This window comes from Myxine glutinosa, chromosome 4, assembly GCF_964187855.1.
Source record: "Myxine glutinosa chromosome 4, kmMyxGlut1.1, whole genome shotgun sequence".
Lineage (NCBI taxonomy): Eukaryota > Metazoa > Chordata > Myxini > Myxiniformes > Myxinidae > Myxine > Myxine glutinosa.
Window position 1 is genome coordinate 54,008,471 of NC_136264.1, and position 18,398 is coordinate 54,026,868.

The 18,398-nt window shown below is 50.6% G+C and overlaps 1 long non-coding RNA gene across 1 annotated transcript in view; it reads left to right on the forward strand.

Annotated features, from left to right (window-relative positions):
- Positions 1-18,398, forward strand: part of LOC144891713 (uncharacterized) — a 966,484-nt gene that overhangs the window by 875,014 nt on the left and 73,072 nt on the right. The gene's annotated exons all lie outside the window — the stretch shown is intronic.

Here is an 18,398-nt window from a genome sequence, read left to right on the forward strand (position 1 = left end):
CCTTGGCTCGTTGGCTCCGCCCCAGATGGGATCGGTCCGCCGCTTCTATTGGGTGCGGGGGTTACCAGGCTCCGCCCTTGACGAGGAGCTGACAGCGAGCCCCTACTTGGTAACCCCGTCGAGCACATGTTCAATGGCGGCTCGTTGGAAAGGCTTGGTGCCCTCCCAACACCCCCTACCAACCAAGCCGGAGTGAGGACGCCCACTCCCCGCGCCGCCGCCGCTGTTGTTGTTGTTGTTGTTGTTGTTGTTGAAACGTGAGGAAGAGCTGCGGGGAGGTATTGGGAGGTCCTAAACTTCCTAACGGTGCCATACAATCACATTCTGGTGCAACGAAGAGTCAGAATTAATGGAAACGAGTCCTTAACTGACATAGACTAAGAATAACTAGCAAGATGTCCTATAGTTGTCTACGTGAGATGCGGTGGACCTGGATGCGACATTTAATGGGGGAAATAGGGGGAGGTCGGGTCTACAGAGTGTTGTTTACAGAAAATGGGACTAGGGAATGGGGGATTGGGGATAGTTGGGAAGTATTGAGGAAATAGGGGAATATTTACAAGCGGATATGGATGGATGCCAAATCCCATATCCGCAACAATATATAGATATAGATATATATATATATGTATATATATATATATATATATATATATATATATATATATATATATATATATATATATATATATATATTGTTGCGGATATGAGGATTGCATTTTTTTGATTGTGTGTATTGTAGTGGTTAATTGTGTGTAACATTGGTTGGATATGGCCCCTCCTGCCTCCAGAGTTGTGTAAAGGTAAAAAGGGCGTCTCGGTAGTTAATTCCATGAAACACCACATTGAAGGACCCGATAAAACCATTGTTCAGTAGCTTATATCTTATTATGTGTTTTAGAGTAAGGCCTTGTCTTCCATTAGAATAATACTCCATTGCACCGAATCAATTAAGAATAGCTCCCCTTCAATACTTCCATTTCCCAGCCAAACTCTCCATCTGCGGGTAAAGCAGTTCACAAGCGTGGGGTGCACGCCCTCTCATTTCGCTGCGATAGTGAATATGTGCTCCGTGCTCTGTTTGAACAGGAGGGGCGGGGTCGCCCGGGAGAGGCAAGCCCAGGGCGCGCCACGAATGGCGGGGCTGTTCAGCCCCATGCCCAAATAAGGAAACAAGCCCGTGGCTCGCCACGAGGGGCGTGCCGTCGGCGCCATGCCCAAATAAGGAGACAAGCCCGTGGGATTACCATACAAGGTCACGAAACAGAGCACGGGGGGGGGGGGGGGGGAGGGCGGTACCGAAACCGAAGGGGGGCGTGTCAGACCCGCGCTGAAGGTTTGGAGAGAAGGGTGCGATGATCGCTGGGACAAGCTACACCAGAAATACGGCAGATGAGTCCAGGTGCGTAAGAGGGTCGGCAGTCCACCGGGAGAGAGTTCAGAGTTGCACCGGAGTTGCGTGAGAGATACGAAAAGCCTTTGACAAAGAGCCGCTTCAACCAGCCCCGTTTCAACCCGCCGAGTGACCCTGCCGGCGTGCGCTGTAAAGCCGAATACAAGGAGCTGCCGGCGTGCGCTGTAAAGCCAAATACAAGGAGCTGCCGGCTCCTCGCTTCCCGTCCGGAGTGGACCTGCTCGCTGTGCCCTGTCATTCCACCTGCTCATCCCTCCAAACGATTCCTACCCTTCCATCCATTTGCGTACATGAGTTTGTTCTGTTTGTGCTGTTCTGTGTAGTAAACTAAGTCAGTATAAGCTAGTAATTTGCACTGTGTTACCTGCTTTTTCATGTCCGCTGTAAATACCCGTGACTGCTCTTTTTGCTTATGTGTGTGCAAATAATAATAAACCCCGTTACTCTTCTGTACGTATTCTTCTTCTTCCTCTTTGCATTCGTCGTCTTAGTCTTTTCCCCATTGAATATCTGTGGTGCGATACGGCCAACGTTTGGGTGAATCGGGTTTAGTCGGGGAACAACTGTTCGGTCGCGGAGCCTCCGCTCGGCAAACATACCATCCTTAACCGCGTACCGTAACAATATATATATATATATATATTTTTTTTTACGGATCGCGGATTAGATGTTATTATGGGCCGAGCGGATGGTCCACCGCGACCTAACAGTTCCCCCGATTCTTCCCCAACTAACCCGATTCCACTCGAACGTTGGCCAAATCGCGCTACGCTAAATCAATGATTTAAAGGACACAACGACTGGGATAGATGAAACGACGCCAGGGGTACAGTTCTCAAGACCTCCGGAGGAGGATATAATTAGTGGTGGAGAAAAGGGGTAGATTACAAGGTAGAGTGAGGTAAAAGACACAGAAGAGATGGGCACTTAGTTACAGTCTTATCTTATCCCCGACAGACCACAGACAAACGGAACAAGACTGACTTACACAGGGATTGATGGCAGGAAGGGACAGGCAGTCGATAGCACAAGGTGCACCTTGGCTCGGGGACAGGATCAAGCACGGTCCAAGAGATGCAGGGAGGCCTCACAGCGCTCGGAGGTGGCGTCTTTCTTCTCCAAGCTCAGCGCGCATCTGACGTCACCTCCCTCTTCCTGCGCATGCTCAGCGGGGAGTGACACGCCCTCGGCTGGTTGGCTCCGCCCCAGATGGGACCGGTCCGCCGCTTCCATTGGGTGCGGGGGTTACCGGGCTCCGCCCTTGACGAGGAGCTGACAAGGAGCCCCTATTTGGTAACCCCGTCGAGCACATGTTCGATGGCGGCTCGTGGGGAAGGCCTCGTGCCCTCCCAACACCCCCTACCAACCAAGCCGGAGTGAGGACGCGCACTCCCTGTGCATGCCGCCGCCGTTGCTGTTGTTGTTGTTGTTGTTTCTGAACCGTGAGGAAGAGCTGCGGGAAGGTATTGGGAGGTCCTAAACTTCCTAACGGTGCCATACAATCACATTCTGGTGCAACGAAGAGTCAGAATTAATGGAAACGAATCCTTAACTGACATAGACTAAGAATAACTAGCAAGATGTCCTATAGTTGTCTATGTGAGATGCGGTGGACCTGGATGCGACATTTAATGGGGGAAATAGGGGGAGGTCGGGTCTACAGAGTGTTGTTTACAGAAAATGGGACTAGGGAATGGGGGATTGGGGATAGTTGGGAAGTATTGAGGAAATAGGGGAATATTTACAAGCGGATATGGATGGATGCAAATCCCGTATCCGCAACATTGCACTCTTCTCTACCTCGGGGCGTCCCGACCCGATAAATTTTTACCTACGTTAGTGTGGCACTCAGATGTAGTTCCCTCTACTATTAACTCAACCCTGAGTGCGACAGTTTTACAGATGTTCACAAATGAGTAAATATGTCCCCCTGCGACATTGCACCCTTCTCCTAACAGAAACACACCCACAGGATAACCGAATCGCGGAAAGCATCCTCAAACTAAACATACAGCCGGTAGGGAGCATCATTTATACAAGACTGATATTTACACTACGATCCAGGACCTGTTCTTTGAGGAACACATGCAGATGTTATGCATAGTGAGAGAGAGAGCACGCATGCCAGCATCGATACACCAGCCCACGAGTGCCCTGTGGCCCTACGGCCTTTAATAATGTGCAGAGCACCCCGTCCAAGCACCAAAAGCACCACCCCATTATGCACAGTCAGCACCATCCGGTGCACCAATAAAGTGTTCAATAAAAATGCACAATTAAGTGTCCATGGTCACCGGTGGTGTCGCAGCCGGCCGATGTTCTGCCGCTGGTCTTGCCTTCATGGAGTGCACTTGGCCTTCTGGCTTCTTTAGAAATAAAGAAAGGCGCCAACCGCGTCCATTTCTAAATTGTGGCCGTCAGGGGGGCCAACTAAAAGTGGTTCACCTGTATGGCATAGGTGCCACGTTGACCCAGAGGTCCATCAACGGGTGGTGCTTGCCCGCAAAAGAACTGTGGTCCATGGTGGGCGGCCACTAAAATTGCGGTCCATATGGTGTATCGATCCAGGCAGCAAGCAGCGGAAGTACAGGCCCACAACTGCGGAGCCAGCACCTCTCTCTCCTCTCTCTCTCTGCCCCAAAGCCAGATCCTCGGAGGTGGGAGACACAATAAGACAAGTGAGTAAGGTGGTAAGGGCGCAAAAGTGCACGCAATGCAAGGTAATGCACACTGGGGGCACATGGGAACCAGGTGAGACAGGTACGTTCCTACCGTACGCCCCCCCCCCCACCAGGTAACCTACATTGCTCCTCCCTTACCCCTTACTGTATCCACAAAACACAACACTACCCATAAACATCTACTTTACACATCAACAAACGTCCCTACTGTCTTCCCCGTTCCTCCCATAAACCAAATTCGTCTTCTCTCCCTCCTAACCAATCACATTTGCCATTTCCAACTCTCATCAAAATTTGCCATCTCCAACTCAACATCAAAATTTGCCATCACCAATTCATCATCAGTCCCTCCTAAGGAGGGAGAGATGGAATCACCTCAATGTCTCATCCACGTCGTGATGCGTCTCACAAATCCACACAGCAATTCTCCTTTCCTGCAACACAAAACAAAGAAAACACAGGTGTGGAGTCATCATCATCACCTCAGGTAAGTGGCTGCGTATGGTGCGACAGGTTCATCAATCCTAACTATTTCCTAAATGACTTTAACAACTTTACATTACCTGGGGTCTTTCCCTGCCAATCCATTGGCCAACTTACACTATGGGTTCTAAAAACCAATTCCCATTGACCAAACTGTGGTGCTTCTCATGTTGGGGTCTCACTCCCCCGATTCATCACTCGGTGCCCCCGCACAATTTCGGTGGCTGGGTCGTGTGACGCTCCCAGCTGGTCCGCCCACCTGCACACCTCCACCACTGTTGTTGCCTACCGAGCTCACCTGCTCCTCACCCTAATCTAACTAACTGGGGAAGGCCCTCTCGCACTCTCACCCCCTCAGTGCCCTCTCTGGCACGGGCTGCCCGATCCACACCCGGGATCCTCAGGCACCCACTGACACTAACGGCTCCCAGAGCCCACCTGCGGCCTCACCTGGCCGACATCTAACAGTGGCGGAGTGCCCAACCATTCACACTCATACTAACAGGCCACACGACCAGCCAATTTCACCACACCAATGCACCCATCCACAATACCATTCTGCAACCGCACCACAAATGCCAATATCCAACCACAATTTACCTATACCCTCTACCTAACACTTACACTACCCGCCCCGGGTACTCATGAAAGGGGTCCACTCTTCCCCCATCCACACCTTCGCACCATGCACACCACTCCGTACCACTTACTCCAACTCTCTCCACACCACTCATTCCAATACTCCATGTATTCCACACACCTGTACTTGCACACCTGTGCTCTCATACTTGGTGCCGCCTGCACCCTTCTCTCCCCCAAGCGCATTCGCGCTGATCCACAACACTCACTACTCATACACTGCTCCACACACCTGTCCAGTTCTCACACAGCATCATCTCATCTAACGACTCCCCTCTGAAACTTGCGCTTCCCAGTCGTCCCTTTAAACTATTGCGCTCCCTCGTCATTATCATCCACTCTAATCTACCTGCGTCCCCTCTACAGGTATCCTTGTCACTAACTAACCTTAACGTTACCTAATGTCATCTTCGCTAGATCCCTACACACAATATCCTAACCCACCCGGGCTAGTTTTCACTGCCATACACCCCCTAAACTAGTGCTCCTTTGCCCCAATCATGGGAAGGGTGGCAGGGATGCCACCCTTACCCACCGTCATACGGCGCGAGTGGGACCTTGTGGGACCACCTCGTATGTGAGTCGTTGCCCGCCTGCCGGACCACGTGCGTCACCCCTTGCGGGGTCAGCGCGGGGCCGAACCGGCCGGGCCCCCACAGTACATTACCCCCAAGGGGCTCTCGTGCCTCCCCTGTCGCTCTAAAAACTACCCCTGTTGGTGTCGATGCATGGGTCACACTTCCGCAACCCGCTACCCATTCCATACCACCACAACCTTGCTCACTCACACCTCGCACCTCTCCCATCACCGGACCCTCTCGCTCGCACCCTCGTTCCATACCCTCCGGACCAGCCATACACCTCACTCTTGGCCTCTCACGAACATCCGGGTCCATCTCGACCCCCAAGCTTATTAAATCACCTGGCGCATCATACGCACGACCATATTGGTCACCACTTACACCGGGTTCTCTTTCTCTTCGCTTCTCCTCCATCACCTGCGAATCCCTCATCCGGTTAATGAGCACATCATCACGATCCGAACACAGACTTTGGACCAATTCTTTTACTTCCTCCTTTATCTCTTTCTTATCCTCTCTCCGTCGCTTCTTAATTTCGCTCACCCCTTCTTCCACTTCTTCTAATTTCTGCTTCACCTTCTTCATCTCCTCGTGCGCCCCCTTAAGTTCTTCCTCTAACTCCACCTTATTTTTTTCTATGTGCTCCCGCACCTCCCGCTCTTTAACCCCCATCACCTCTACCACCTTGTTTATTTTCCTCGTCAGGTCCTCATGTACCGTCTGACACTCTTTTTTAATTACCCCTACGTCCTTTTTCATCTCCTTCTGTGTCGATTTAAAACCCTCTATTACCGCTGTGTTCTTCTTTACCTGGTCCCCCAACTCCTTTTGTCCCACTGTCAGTTGTTCTACTCCCAGCGTCAACTCCTCTATACCACCTTGCAATTTTACAGTCCCCTTTCTCACCTCCTTCTCCATGCGCTCCTTACAGTGCCTCACCTCCTCGCGCACTCCTCCGACCTCCTCACTCACTCCTCTTCTGATCTCCTCTCCCATCACTTGCATCTCCTGCCCAGATGCCACCCTCATCTGCTCCATTTCCTCCCTGTGAGCATCCAATTTAGTTTCTACCCCCATTCTGACTCCCTCTATCTGCTGCCCCATTTTTGTAACTTCCCTTTCCGCTTGGTCCCTCATGTCCCTCAATTTGCCTTCCATACTGTTTTCTAACCCCTCTAACCGCTTTTTCACTCCCTCTATCTGATTCTCCTGGGCAGCCATTCTGTTTTCTACCCCCGTTAACCCCTCCTGTATTTCCCCTAATCTATTGTCTAATCCCTCTATTCTACTCCCTAACCCTCCGATCTGGGCCCCCATCCTTTGTTCTAATCGTTGGCTATTGGCCCCCATGTCCTCCCTCAATTTCTCGCTATTGGACCCCATGTCCTCCCTCAATTTCTCGCTATTGGACCCCATCCTTTGTTCTAACCGTTCGCTATTCTGGGCCATAAGGGCCTTCATTTGTATTAAAAAAAGGTTCAAATCCACCAGCGGCGCTGCTACGGTCGCGGGCGCGGTCGCCGTAACCATCTGCGAGGCGCCATTTTGCGCGCCCGTAACCTCGTGCGCGAGGATGCCATTTTGCGAACCTGCCGCCCTCACTGCTTCGCTCTCCTCTTGTCCCTCAATTTGGTCCTGGATCGACCCTGCCTCACTCTCCTCTACCGGAACCCAGCCGTCTTGATCTGCCATAGCGCGACTTTCAAAATTCGGGTTTTTATTTTAAAACAAAACAAATTTCACAGTTAATAATTTCGAGCGCGTGAAGCACGCTTCGGGTCCAATCTCACTTCCTGACACCAATTGTTACGGATCGCGGATTAGATGTTATTATGGGCCGAGCGGATGGTCCACCGCGACCTAACAGTTCCCCCGATTCTTCCCCAACTCACCCGATTCCACTCGAACGTTGGCCAAATCGCGCTACGCTAAATCAATGATGGAAAGGACACAATGACTGGGATAGATGAAACGACGCCAGGGGTACAGTTCTCAAGACCTCCGGAGGAGGATATAATTAGTGGTGGAGAAAAGGGGTAGATTACAAGGTAGAGTGAGGTAAAAGACACAGAAGAGATGGGCACTTAGTTACAGTCTTATCTTATCCCCGACAGACCACAGACAAACGGAACAAGACTGACTTACACAGGGATTGATGGCAGGAAGGGACAGGCAGTCGATAGCACAAGGTGCACCTTGGCTCGGGGACAGGATCAAGCACGGTCCAAGAGATGCAGGGAGGCCTCGCAGCGCTCGGAGGTGGCGTCTTTCTTCTCCAAGCGCAGCGCGCATCTGACGTCACCTCCCTCTTCCTGCGCATGCTCAGCGGGGAGTGACACGCCCTCGACTGGTTGGCTCCGCCCCAGATGGGACCAGTCCGCCGCTTCCATTGGGTGCGGGGGTTACCGGGCTCCGCCCTTGACGAGGAGCTGACAAGGAGCCCCTATTTGGTAACCCCGTCGAGCACATGTTCGATGGCGGCTCGTGGGGAAGGCCTCGTGCCCTCCCAACACCCCCTACCAACCAAGCCGGAGTGAGGACGCGCACTCCCTGTGCATGTCGCCGCCGTTGCTGTTGTTGTTGTTGTTGTTTCTGAACCGTGAGGAAGAGCTGCGGGAAGGTATTGGGAGGTCCTAAACTTCCTAACGGTGCCATACAATCACATTCTGGTGCAACGAAGAGTCAGAATTAATGGAAACGAATCCTTAACTGACATAGACTAAGAATAACTAGCAAGATGTCCTATAGTTGTCTACGTGAGATGCGGTGGACCTGGATGCGACATTTAATGGGGGAAATAGGGGGAGGTCGGGTCTACAGAGTGTTGTTTACAGAAAATGGGACTAGGGAATGGGGGATTGGGGATAGTTGGGAAGTATTGAAGAAATAGGGGAATATTTACATGCGGATATGGATGGATGCAAATCCCATATCCGCAACATTGCACTCTTCTCTAACTCGGGGCGTCCCGACCCGATAAATTTTTACCTACGTTAGTGTGGCACTCAGATGTAGTTCCCTCTACTATTAACTCAACCCTGAGTGCGACAGTTTTACAGATGTTCACAAATGAGTAAATATGTGTCCCTGCGACGTTGCACCCTTCTCCTAACAGAAACACACCCACAGGATAACCGAATCGCGGAAAGCATCCTCAAACTAAACATACAGCCGGTAGGGAGCATCATTTATACAAGACTGATATTTACACTACGATCCAGGACCTGTTCTTTGAGGAACACATGCAGATGTTATGCATAGAGAGAGAGAGCACGCATGCCAGCATCGATACACCAGCCCACGAGTGCCCTGTGGCCCTACGGCCTTTAATAATGTGCAGAGCACCCCGTCCAAGCACCAAAAGCACCACCCCATTATGCACAGTCAGCACCATCCGGTGCACCAATAAAGTGTTCAATAAAAATGCACAATTAACTGTCCATGGTCACCGGTGGTGTCGCAGCCGGCCGATGTTCTGCCGCTGGTCTTGCCTTCATGGAGTGCACTTGGCCTTCTGGCTTCTTTAGAAATAAAGAAAGGCGCCAACCGCGTCCATTTCTAAATTGTGGCCGTCAGGGGGGCCAACTAAAAGTGGTTCACCTGTATGGCATAGGTGCCACGTTGACCCAGAGGTCCATCAACGGGTGGTGCTTGCCCGCAAAAGAACTGTGGTCCATGGTGGGCGGCCACAAAAATTGCGGTCCATATGGTGTATCGATCCAGGCAGCAAGCAGCGGAAGTACAGGCCCACAACTGCGGAGCCAGCACCTCTCTCTCCTCTCTCTCTCTGCCCCAAAGCCAGATCCTCGGAGGTGGGAGACACAATAAGACAAGTGAGTAAGGTGGTAAGGGCGCAAAAGTGCATGCAATGCAAGGTAATGCACACTGGGGGCACATGGGAACCAGGTGAGACAGGTACGTTCCTACCGTACGCCCCCCCCCCCCCACCAGGTAACCTACATTGCCCCTCCCTTACCCCTTACTGTATCCACAAAACACAACACTACCCATAAACATCTACTTTACACATCAACAAACGTCCCTACTGTCTTCCCCGTTCCTCCCATAAACCAAATTCGTCTTCTCTCCCTCCTAACCAATCAAATTTGCCATTTCCAACTCTCATCAAAATTTGCCATCTCCAACTCAACATCAAAATTTGCCATCACCAATTCATCATCAGTCCCTCCTAAGGAGGGAGAGATGGAATCACCCCAATGTCTCATCCACGTCGTGATGCGTCTCACAAATCCACACAGCAATTCTCCTTTCCTGCAACACAAAACAAAGAAAACACAGGTGTGGAGTCATCATCATCACCTCAGGTAAGTGGCTGCGTATGGTGCGACAGGTTCATCAATCCTAACTATTTCCTAAATGACTTTAACAACTTTACATTACCCGGGGTCTTTCCCTGCCAATCCATTGGCCAACTTACACTATGGGTTCTAAAAACCAATTCCCATTGACCAAACTGTGGTGCTTCTCAAGTTGGGGTCTCACTCCCCCGATTCATCACTCGGTGCCCCCGCACAATTTCGGTGGCTGGGTCGTGTGACGCTCCCAGCTGGTCCGCCCACCTGCACACCTCCACCACTGTTGTTGCCTACCGAGCTCACCTGCTCCTCACCCTAACCTAACTAACTGGGGAAGGCCCTCTCGCACTCTCACCCCCTCAGTGCCCTCTCTGGCACGGGCTGCCCGATCCACACCCAGGATCCTCAGGCACCCACTGACACTAACGGCTCCCAGAGCCCACCTGCGGCCTCACCTGGCCGACATCTAACAGTGGCGGAGTGCCCAACCATTCACACTCATACTAACAGGCCACACGACCAGCCAATTTCACCACACCGATGCACCCATCCACAATACCATTCTGCAACCGCACCACAAATGCCAATATCCAACCACAATTTACCTATACCCTCTACCTAACACTTACACTACCCGCCCCGGGTACTCGTGAAAGGGGTCCACTCTTCCCCCATCCACACCTTCGCACCATGCACACCACTCCGTACCACTTACTCCAACTCTCTCCACACCACTCATTCCAATACTCCATGTATTCCACACACCTGTACTTGCACACCTGTGCTCTCATACTTGGTGCCGCCTGCACCCTTCTCTCCCCCAAGCGCATTCGCGCTGCTCCACAACACTCACTACTCATACACTGCTCCACACACCTGTCCAGTTCTCACACAGCATCATCTCATCGAACTACTCCCCTCTGAAACTTGCGCTTCCCAGTCGTCCCTTTAAACTATTGCGCTCCCTCGTCATTATCATCCACTCTAATCTACCTGCGTCCCCTCTACAGGTATCCTTGTCACTAACTAACCTTAACGTTACCTAATGTCATCTTCGCTAGATCCCTACACACAATATCCTAACCCACCCGGGCTAGTTTTCACTGCCATACACCCCCTAAACTAGTGCTCCTTTGCCCCCATCATGGGAAGGGTGGCAGGGATGCCACCCTTACCCACCGTCATACGGCGCGAGTGGGACCTTGTGGGACCACCTCGTATGTGAGTGGTTGCCCGCCTGCCGGACCCCGTGCGTCGCCCCTTGCGGGGTCAGCGCGGGGCCGAACCGGCCAGGCCCCCACAGTACATTACCCCCAAGGGGCTCTCGTGCCTCCCCTGTCGCTCTAAAAACTACCCCTGTTGGTGTCGATGCATGGGTCACACTTCCGCAACCCGCTACCCATTCCATACCACCACAACCTTGCTCACTCACACCTCGCACCTCTCCCATCACCGGACCCTCTCGCTCGCACCCTCGTTCCATACCCTCCGGACCAGCCATACACCTCACTCTTGGCCTCTCACGAACATCCGGGTCCATCTCGACCCCCAAGCTTATTAAATCACCTGGCGCATCATACGCACGACCATATTGGTCACCACTTACACCGGGTCCTCTTTCTCTTCGCTTCTCCTCCATCACCTGCGAATTCCTCATCCGGTTAATGAGCACATCATCACGATCCGAACACAGACTTTGGACCAATTCTTTTACTTCCTCCTTTATCTCTTTCTTATCCTCTCTCCGTCGCTTCTTAATTTCGCTCACCCCTTCTTCCACTTCTTCTAATTTCTGCTTCACCTCCTTCATCTCCTCGTGCGCCCCCTTAAGTTCTTCCTCTAACTCCACCTTATTTTTTTCTATGTGCTCCCGCACCTCCCGCTCTTTAACATCCATCACCTCTACCACCTTGTTTATTTTCCTCGTCAGGTCCTCATGTACCGTCTGACACTCTTTTTTAATTACCCCTACGTCCTTTTTCATCTCCTTCTGTGTCGATTTAAAACCCTCTATTACCGCTGTGTTCTTCTTTACCTGGTCCCCCAACTCCTTTTGTCCCACTGTCAGTTGTTCTACTCCCAGCGTCAACTCCTCTATACCACCTTGCAATTTTACAGTCCCCTTTCTCACCTCCTTCTCCATGCGCTCCTTACAGTGCCTCACCTCCTCGCGCACTCCTCCGACCTCCTCACTCACTCCTCTTCTGATCTCCTCTCCCATCACTTGCATCTCCTGCCCAGATGCCACCCTCATCTGCTCCATTTCCTCCCTGTGAGCATCCAATTTAGTTTCTACCCCCATTCTGACCCCCTCTATCTGCTGCCCCATTTTTGTAACTTCCCTTTCCGCTTGGTCCCTCATGTCCCTCAATTTGCCTTCCATACTGTTTTCTAACCCCTCTAACCCCTTTTTCACTCCCTCTATCTGATTCTCCTGGGCAGCCATTCTGTTTTCTACCCCCGTTAACCCCTCCTGTATTTCCCCTAATCTATTGTCTAATCCCTCTATTCTACTCCCTAACCCTCCGATCTGGGCCCCCATCCTTTGTTCTAATCGTTGGCTATTGGCCCCCATGTCCTCCCTCAATTTCTCGCTATTGGACCCCATGTCCTCCCTCAATTTCTCGCTATTGGACCCCATCCTTTGTTCTAACCGTTCGCTATTCTGGGCCATAAGGGCCTTCATTTGTATTAAAAAAAGGTTCAAATCCACCAGCGACGCTGCTACGGTCGCGGGCGCGGTCGCCGTAGCCATCTGCGAGGCGCCATTTTGCACGCCCGTAACCTCGTGCGCGAGGACGCCATTTTGCGAACCTGCCGCCCTCACTGCTTCGCTCTCCTCTTGTCCCTCAATTTGGTCCTGGATCGACCCTGCCTCACTCTCCTCTACCGGAACCCAGCCGTCTTGATCTGCCATAGCGCGACTTTCAAAATTCGGGTTTTTATTTTAAAACAAAACAAATTTCACAGTTAATAATTTTGAGCGCGTGAAGCGCGCTTCGGGTCCAATCTCACTTCCTGACACCAATTGTTACGGATCGCGGATTAGATGTTATTATGGGCCGAGCGGATGGTCCACCGCGACCTAACAGTTCCCCCGATTCTTCCCCAACTCACCCGATTCCACTCGAACGTTGGCCAAATCGCGCTACGCTAAATCAATGATGGAAAGGACACAACGACTGGATAGATGAAACTACGCCAGGGGTACAGTTCTCAACACCTCCGGAGGAGGATATAATTAGTGGTGGAGAAAAGGGGTAGATTACAAGGTAGAGTGAGGTAAAAGACACAGAAGAGATGGGCACTTAGTTACAGTCTTATCTTATCCCCGACAGACCACAGACAAACGGAACAAGACTCGCTTACACAGGCATTGATGGCAGGAAGGACAGGCAGTCGATAGCACAAGGTGCACCTTGGCTCGGGGACAGGATCAAGCACGGTCCAAGAGATGCAGGGAGGCCTCACAGCGCTCGGAAGGTGGCGTCTTCTTCTCCAAGCTCAGCGCGCATCTGACGTCACCTCCCTCTTCCTGCGCATGCTCAGCGGGGAGTGACACGCCCTCGGCTGGTTGGCTCCGCCCCAGATGGGACCGGTCCGCCGCTTCCATTGGGTGCGGGGGTTACCGGGCTCCGCCCTTGACGAGGAGCTGACAAGGAGCCCCTATTTGGTAACCCCGTCGAGCACATGTTCGATGGCGGCTCGTGGGGAAGGCCTCGTGCCCTCCCAACACCCCCTACCAACCAAGCCGGAGTGAAGACGCGCACTCCCTGTGCATGCCGCCGCCGTTGCTGTTGTTGTTGTTGTTGTTTCTGAACCGTGAGGAAGAGCTGCGGGGAGGTATTGGGAGGTCCTAAACTTCCTAACGGTGCCATACAATCACATTCTGGTGCAACGAAGAGTCAGAATTAATGGAAACGAATCCTTAACTGACATAGACTAAGAATAACTAGCAAGATGTCCTATAGTTGTCTACGTGAGATGCGGTGGACCTGGATGCGACATTTAATGGGGGAAATAGGGGGAGGTCGGGTCTACAGAGTGTTGTTTACAGAAAATGGGACTAGGGAATGGGGGATTGGGGATAGTTGGGAAGTATTGAGGAAATAGGGGAATATTTACAAGCAGATATGGATGGATGCAATATATATATATATATATATATATATATATATATATATATATATATATATATATATATATATTTCAACTTAAATCTTCAACTTCAATTGTTTATGAAATGTAATATCACGTATATTACAAATACATTTGGCCAAAATATTTGTATTATGATTGGTGTAAACCATGATAAAGCAGCAACTCAGGTACAGTCATCTATCTATATGTCGACATATCTGGGTAGTGTCTGTGTTGTCACTGAAATACTCCCTCAAACTTTTGTTTCCGTGGTTGTGAAGTGTTTTTAATAATGTGGTGCTGAGGTGTTTTGAATCATGTGGAGGTCAGGTGTTTTGAATCACGTGGTGGTGAGGCGTTTTGAATCACGTTGTGGTGAGGTGTTTTGAATGATGTGGTGGTGAGGTGTTTTGAATCACAAGGTGGTGAGGTGTTTTGAATCACATGGTGATAGCGTGTGTTGAATCACGTGGTGGTGAGTTTTGAATCACGTGGTGGTGATGTGTTTTGAATCACGTGGTGGTGAAGTGTTTTGAATCACATGGTGGTGAGGGGTTTTGAATCACGTGGTGGTGAGGTGTTTTGAATCACGTGGTGGTGATGTGTTTTGAATCACGTGGTGGTGAAGTGTTTTGAATCACATGGTGGTGAGGGGTTTTGAATCACGTGGTGGTGAGGTGTTTTGAATCACGTGGTGGTGATGTGTTTTGAATCACGTGGTGGTGAGGTGTTTTGAATCACGTGGTGGTAGCGTGTGTTGAATCACGTTGTGGTGAGTTTTGAATCACGTGGTGGTGATGTGTTTTGAATCACGTGGTGGTGAGGTGTTTTGAATCACATGGTGGTGAGGGGTTTTGAATCACGTGGTGGTGAGGTGTTTGGAATCACGTGGTGGTGATGCGTTTTGAATCACGTGGTGGTGAAGTGTTTTGAATCACGTGGTGGTGAGGTGTTTTGAATCACATGGTGGTGAGGGGTTTTGAATCACGTGGTGGTGAGGTGTTTTGAATCATGTGGTGGTGCGGTGTTTTGAATCACGTGGTGGTGAGGGGTTTTGAATCACGGGGTGGTGAGGTGTTTTGAATGACATGGTGGTGTGGTGTTTTGAATGACATGGTGGTGAGGTGTTTTGAATGACATGATGGTGAGGTGTTTTGAATCACGTGGTGGTGAGGTGTTTTGAATCACGTGGTGGTGAGGTGTTTTGAATCACGTGGTGGTGAGGTGTTTTTAATCACGTGGTGGTGAGGTGTTTTGAATCACATGGTGGTGAGGTGTTTTGAATCACGTGGTGGTGAGGTGTTTTGAATCACGTTGTGTTGAGGTGTTTTGAATTACGTGGTGGTGAGGTGTTTTGAATTACGTGGTGGTGAGGTGTTTTGAATCACGTGGTGGTGAGGTGTTTTGAATTACTTGGTGGTGAGGTGTTTTGAATCACGTGGTGGTGAGGTGTTTTGAATTACTTGGTGGTGAGGTGTTTTGAATTATTTGGTGGTGAGGTGTCTTGAATTATGTGGTGGTGAGGTGTTTTGAATTACTTGGTGGTGAGGTGTTTTGCATTATGTGGTGGTGAGGTGTTTTGAATTATGTGGTGGTGAGGTGTTTTTAATTATGTGGTGGTGAGATGTTTTGAATTACGGGGTGGTGAGGTTTTTTGAATTACGTGGTTGTGAGGTGTTTTGAATTACATGGTGGTGAGGTGTTTTGAATTACGTGGTGGTGAGGTGTTTTGAATTACGTGGTGGTGAGGTGTTTTGAATTACATGGTGGTGCGGTGTAATCATCCCAAACCTCCAGTCTGCACCTACCCCCACCCAGCCGCCCCCCCCTCCCCTGTATGTACGTGCTGAGAGACACCACAAACACTCCAAATAAATTTGTGCAAAATAATTGTTTGTGTTATGGTTGGTGCAGCCTGGTGTTGGCTTAGCGGTTAGGGTGCTGGCTTGGGATCCGAGAATCCTGGGTTCGAATCCTGGTCGACATGTGGTGAGGCACAGATGACGTCACGAGAGGAACAATAAAATAGCTATTTTTGTAAATAACCAACATTTTCTCTCTTGCCCTCTCCTGCTTTCTTCTTGCCTTATCTTTCTTGCCCCTCACACCTTCCTCTGCCCTCGACTCTCTCCTCTTGGTTCCGGACTTTGGTGGAAGACGGCTGTGCATGGACGACGGGCTCCAGGAAGCGATCGGACCGACCGTGTTCAGAGACGCCATCGGAGACGTACAGGGGCTGCAAGAAGAGCCGCGGCCCGGGAACTGCGGTTCTCCATGTGAACGACGAGTGCACGAGCGCTGCAGCGTGAAAGGGCGCATCGAGGCCTACTGGGCGTGCTCCCGCGCACCGACCTCCGGACCCGTTCGCAGACCCTGACGAGACCCTCACAATCTGATCGGAGCTAAGTCCACGATAAACCACACGTTTTGTTACATTTTTTTTTTTTTGGTAGACAGGATCAAGGCTCGTGAAAGAGCTAACATTTATCAAACAAAAAAAATCAAACACACACACAAAACATATAATAAGGGTAGCGGTAGACAAGATGAGGAGAGATGGGGAAGAACACAAACACAACATTTGAGAGCAGGGACGTCGGGAGATCTGTGGGAGGGCTTGGGGAGAGGAGGCGTGGGAAGGGGGGGAGGGATGGGAGAAGGATAAAACACAAGGACACTGTGAGGACTTCCAGGAAAGAAGTCGGTATTTCAAAAAAGTGGATCTGGGGTGAATTAACGGCGGTATAAAAGATCAAGGTTTTAGATGGGCGAAGATAAGAGATGGTGGTGAACAGCTGTTTTTAAGACCTGGAAGGAAGAGTGGGATTGAAGAGAGTGAGGGAGTTTGTTCCAGAGGCGGGATAAAAGAGGAATGAAGGAGGGAAGGTGAGCAGAGAGTCTTGATTTTGGCAGTTTGACCATGAGAGGGTTGCTGGCAGATCTTGTGCGACCTGCAGGAATATTTGGGGGACAGAGCACAGAGAGAGCTGAAGGAGCAAGGCCGGAGAGGATTCGGTAGAAGACAGAAAGACCACCCACCTGCCTGCGGTGAGTGAGTGAAAGGCCTCGGAGATAGCTTCAACGCGGAAGATTCCAATGATTCTGGGAGCTTTGGTTTCAACAGCGTGAAGCCGAGCTAGGAGTGAGGCAGGAGCACTGGCCCAGAGCGGAGAACAGTATTCGATTGAGCTGTAGATGAAAGACTTATATGTGGTGAGGAGCTCAGGTGTGCCAAGGAAGGACTTCGCACGACGGAGGATGCCCAGTCGGCAACTGGATTTGGAGGCCAGCTTTGAAATGTGGTTTTCCCAGGAAATATCAAGGCAGATAGTGAAACCCAAAAGCTTGAGTGACAAAACTTCTTGAAGAGGATTGTTGAGAAAGTAGATTGGAGGGTTGTCCCGTCGGTCTTTTCCGAGAGACATAGTGAGAGTGAGATTTGTCAGGATTGAAAAACATGTTCCATTTGTTTGACCAGTCTGTGATTTTGTCTAGGTCTGCAGAGAGTGAGGAGGCTGCAGACTGCCGATCTGAGGGATGGGGTATGGAGCGGCAGAGAGTGGAGTCATCAGCAAAGAGATAGAGAGGATTTTCCAGAGAGTCCGGGATATCATTGATAAAGACCAGAAAAAGCACAGGGCCCAGAACACTGCCTTGGGGAACTCCAGCCTGAACAGGCAGGGGAGGAGTGAAAACCATTCAGGGCCACATGTTGACTATGACCAGAGAGGAAGTCCGCAAGCCATGCGTGGAGATTTCCTTGGATATCATAGGAGGAGAGTTTGGTGAGCAGAGCAGGGTGCCAGACCATATCAAAGGCACGTGATACATATGTCAAGGGAGACAGCTCTGATTACCTGTTTGACCTTAAGGACCTCCATCCATTGTTGAGACAGCAGAAGCAGCATGTCCAGATTAGAATGACCTGGTCTGAATCCAAATTGATGATCAGAGATCAAGCCATTGGAGAAGAGGAAGGATTTGATATCCAAAGCAATGATGGATTCCATGACCTTGCTGATTATTGGGAGCAGGCTGATTGCTCTGTAGTTGCAAGGATCTGTTTTTGCACATTTTTTGTGTAAAGCGGTAATGTTGGCTGATTTCCAAGCAGATGGCAGATGACCTTGAGCAAAAGAGAGTG